Here is a 5,282-nt window from a genome sequence, read left to right as displayed (position 1 = left end):
CTTCGTAAATTAAACGCATGACAAAAAAATCAATATTATTTTAAAAGATTCCCTCTGAACAAAATTAAAAGAAATAAGGTTTTGTCTATTCTTTTTGTTTTAATTTTTAACTGATCACGTCACTTATTTCTTTTCAATCTCATTTTTTTAAATTATATATTCATAATAACCATGTCAAACCCAAGCGCTCTGGGTATGACATCCATGTCGAACCTAAGCGCCTTGGGGCTAACAGTCGTGCCGGACCCAAACCAACAACAGACGACGTGTCATTTGTTGAGATAGATAACGTATCGCTTGTTTTGCCTAGATTTCGGGCACTATGATAGATAAAAAAATCGAAGCTTATGCTCTTTTGACCCAAAAACCTGTTTTGCAATCTATTTTTCACTCAAAACAGCTATAAAACACCCTAGAAGCAATGACAAACCCAGTCATGCCCTCAAAAACCACCTCCAAAAACCGAACTCAATCAGAAACCAAAAATCAATCCAGGCTCAAATCTATTTTTTCACGAACTTTTAAGGTATAAAAACACCTAATATGAACTCCCTGAATCAAATGGAACAATTTGACATAAAAATCCCTCATTTTAGTGATCTAAATCAGTGCCAACAACAAGTTTTCTCTATCTACCACCGGAATCCAGCAAACCCATTTTTCAATCGGGAACCAAAAAATAACAAAAATGAACCTCCATACCAAAATGGAATTGGAACAATTTCGAGGACCATAATTGTATAATTTGCATGATTGTTTAAATTGGAGGGCAAAAGTTTGATGTTTTCAAAAAACTATGTATGTCACTTTATGTTTGCTGTATTTTTCATTTTGGTCCCCCATCTTCGAATCCCACCCTTTCAATAAGAATTTGCAATCAATTGCTCCTTAAATAGGACTTGATCGCCTAAAAACAAAGTTTGAGGACCAAATTAAAAAAAAAAAATTTGCACTGTGAAAAATTATATAGTGAACATCCAATGCATTTTTAGTATACAAGTAATATGGTTACGAATCCTTTTTTCCCTCATTTTCTTTTACGATTTTATCATTTCACATTATTTTTTTTAAAAAAAATAGTTTTGTGGTTATCTTTAATTTATTTTTTACTAGTTTATATCTCAGTCTTATAACCTTAGCCACGAGTTTTGCAAGCTTTTTTTTGGATAAAGATTTTTTTTAAAAAAATGATTTTTACTCAATTTTTGAAGAGTTTTTTATATTATTTTATACAAATAAGCTTTATTTTATATAAAAATAGTTATTTTGAAATAATATTTCTAAATATGTATGGTATTGCATAACATTTCCTTTTATTTTATTCACTCGGTTATATATATATATATATATATATATATATATTAATTTTAATAAACAAATTCAGTTGAAACAAGAAAGTAAAAAAAATAAAAAAAAATACAATTACCTTCTAATAAATCTTTTAATGACTAGTGTGCCATTTGAAAAAGATTAAATTGCCCCCAACACCAAGGCTTCCATTTTTTCAACTGAAGAGAAAACAATAACTTTCGCTGTAGTGATTCATAATAATCTATTTCTAGTACTACAATGAAAAAACTCACTCCCTACATATTTTTTTTTATTAATTACTAAGAATAGTAGAAAAAAATAATAATAAATTATCATTCTCTAGATAGACAACATGTGTTATGTTTTAGGTTAAGTTAACTTTTTGCCAAAGTAAAAAAGAACATTAATGTGCAATCAACATCTTTAAAAGGAATAAGAAAAATCTAAGAATTTTGAAAGTTGAAAGAGGTCATTTGTGCAATCATAGCAATGACCCGGAAAACAACCAAAACAAAACACTATTAAGCGAAGCATCTCATGCTTACCACTCACATAATTAATTTAATTTAATTTAAAAATAATATTCATTTAAAAAAAGCTAGATTCAATAAAGGGAGAAAAAATTCAAGTTAAACCCTTGTTACTTTCAAAAAAATAGAAAAAATCCCATATAAAGCAAATAAAAAAAAAAATGTTGGTGGATGGGAAAAAAAAAAAAAAAAGCTTTAAAAGAGGAGAAAAGAAAAAAAGCCAAACAAGCTTGGGTTAAAACTTGTAAACTTGAGTTAATCTCTCAGACTCGTAACCTGTTAAATTATAGATCTAGGCTCAATTCAAAAAGCTCAACACCTGCCCAATTAAATGCTAAAGGTTGAAATCAATAAATTTAATTTGATTAAAAAATAAAATTCCTTTTAAAAAACTAAATTAATAAAAGACAAAAAAATTCCACATAAATTGAATAAAAAGAATGATGGACGATGGAATCATAAAAAATAAGCTTAAAAAAAACTAAACAAGCTTGAACGAACCTTGTAAGCCTGTGTTAAACCCTCAAACCTACCAATCTGTTAAATTCTCGATCTAGGGCTCAACCCAGAATAATGAAATGTTGGAAAACGAAATGAATTAATTTAAAAAAAAATTTATTTTTTTTAAAAAGATAAACTTAACAAAGACAAAAAAAAAAAAAAAAACCCTCATGGCAACCCCGTGTTATTTTTAAAAACGATTGAAAAAATATCATAGAAAGTGAGAAAAAAACAGCAACATGTTGTAGGATAAAACAAAAAAAAAATAGTGAAGATAAAAAAAAAATCCAAGCAAGTTCGGGTAAATCTTGTAAACCCGAGTTAATCTCTCAAGTCCACAATTCATTAAATTCTAGACCACAGGCTCATCCAATAAGCCAAACAACCAGCCAATTAAATGTTATGGAGGATTAAATCAACTAATTTAATTTAATAAAAAAACTAAATTTAACAAAAGATAAAAAAAAAAAAAAACCAGGCAAATAGTTTTATTTTGAAAAAAAACTAAAAAATGCCATAGAAAGTGAATAAAAAATTAACGAAATGCTAGAGGAAGAAAAAAAAACTTAAAAAAGAGAAAAAAAAAAATCGTAGGAGCTCGAGTGAACTTCGTAAACTAGAGTTAATCTCTTAAAGCCACAATAATGTTAAATTCTAGATCTGGGCTCAACTAAGAAGCTAAAAAACTTGGCAAATTAAATGTTGTAGGATGAAACAATTAAAAAATCAATCTAAAAAAATATTCAAGGTAAAAAAAATAGCAACAAAAAAAAAAAGGATTAGATTTGATAGGAAAAAACTCAAGAATGATGAAATTGTTAAAAAAAAAAAAAAAATTTCAAAAACCACTCAAATAAAAACAAATTGTAATAAAAAGAATGATAACCAAATATAATAGGAAAAAAAAATCTATAGGGGATGAAATTAAAAAAAAAATCTTTAATTTCATAAATTATTCTGAATAAAAAAATTGTAATTTAGAGAATAGGAACCAAAATGTTAAGGTTAGTAGAGGGCTGACTTGATTTTTGGAAGGCTAACAGGAAATTCAAGTAGAAGAGAGAGAAAAAGAAAAAGAACAAAAAGTCAAATGCGTCAAATAGATAACAATTATGCCACACACGCTGCTTGTATATGGAGAGGATGCTGAGACACTTCATTCGTTGCCTTGAAAGCAAGTTTTTGCCCATTACACTATGCTGCATTTGCCTCCAATTCCAACAAGTACCACTAACTAATATCTATTTTTGTTTTTTAAGAAAAAATAATTTATTTATTAAATTACTCTACCATCTTTAATAACATTCAATAACTATAAAATAACCAAATATAAAAGTTGAAAGAAACTCTAAATCAAATGTATGTTTGTTTTAAAAAGATTCAAAGTGCAATGAAGTGACTTAACTCTTTTTAAAACTAAGTCAAAGATGGTTAAAAAAAAAAAAAAAACCCTTACCCAATTTTAATGTTTTATTGCTTTAATGGTAATCAAGTAATTACACAGCAATAAAAATATAAAAAAACTTATTTTATCCAATCTATTCTTGTAATAACTAATGGTTCCCATTAAAAAAACCTTTCTACCCCTGATAGGAAGTCAAATGAGTTTTGATTTACAAGAAAAAAATAATAATTTTACTATATAAATTCATATTAAAATACGAGTGTAGACAATAAATTCCTAAGTTCTTTTAACTCTTGATATAATTACATTAATATAAGAAACTAGGCTTAGCCAGACCTTTATTCAACTCAATGTAATTCGTTTTTTTTTATTGTTTGATTGGACTTTGGCTTTTATTCTCATAAGTAATAATCCAAAAAAAAAAAAAAAAGTTACAGTCACATTCAATATATTTTATTTAATTTCCAATTTTAATAATTTAAATTTTAATTTAATAAATTAACTAAACTCAGAATGCTCGAGTTATTTATCAAATAACCAAGCCAAACTCAAGTCGAGTTTAAACTGCATCTTATTTAAAATATATCACGCTCACCTATCATTATGAACACAAATAAAAATTTTAGCTTTCTTAAAATTAATAAAAACTTAAATGCATCAAAATTCAGCCTAACACGAACTATATATAAGTTCACACACACATACACACATATATAATTAATCTATGAAAATAAATCTTGTAATAGTAATTTAATTAAGCTAACAAAAAAAAAAAAACCTTATTATAACAGATGGCAGGTATTCAATTTTGAATAATTATAACATGAAAATAACCGTCAGTTAATTTACATTATCCACTTACGAAGATTTTAAAAAATAAATTCCAAACGATTACATATATTTAACTTCCCATAAAAAACAAGAGTAGAATGGAGGGCAGTTTCTTCATGAAAATATCGAATTAACCTCTAAAATATTTTTATTTATTTATTTGATTTTTTATTTTTTTAAAAATTAATTTTTTTAATTTTATTTTTTTATATTTTCAAATTATTTTATATGTTAATGTTAAAAAAATAAAAAAAAATGTTATTTTAAGATATTTTAAATGAAAATACTTTTAAAAAATAATAATTATTAATAATATTCTTAACATCAACCCATTTGATGTTATTACAAGGAGGGTTAACATTGAAATTATTTGAAGGATAAAAGTATGTTTATTCTGTGGTTAACAAATATTTTTAAAAAGTTTTAATTTTTTTTTTATATTTCTAGATAGTTTTGAAATACTGAATATAAAAATAAATTTTTAAAAAATTAAAAAAATATATTATTTTAATATATTATTAAATAAAAAAATATTTTTAAAAACAAATCCAAACCATATTCCAATCACAGACAGTACCTAAGAAGTGAAAGTGAAACTTCATTAGATTTATAGTGGTTTATCCAAAGAAAACTCAACAACGTACTGTAGTTCAATACGTTTTCTTTTCTTTTTCTTTTCTTATTATTCGGTTCGAAGAGAGAAA

The sequence above is a fragment of the Populus alba genome, chromosome 2 (assembly GCF_005239225.2).
Source record: "Populus alba chromosome 2, ASM523922v2, whole genome shotgun sequence".
NCBI classification, from domain to species: domain Eukaryota; kingdom Viridiplantae; phylum Streptophyta; class Magnoliopsida; order Malpighiales; family Salicaceae; genus Populus; species Populus alba.
Note: the sequence above shows the minus strand (reverse complement) of the source record.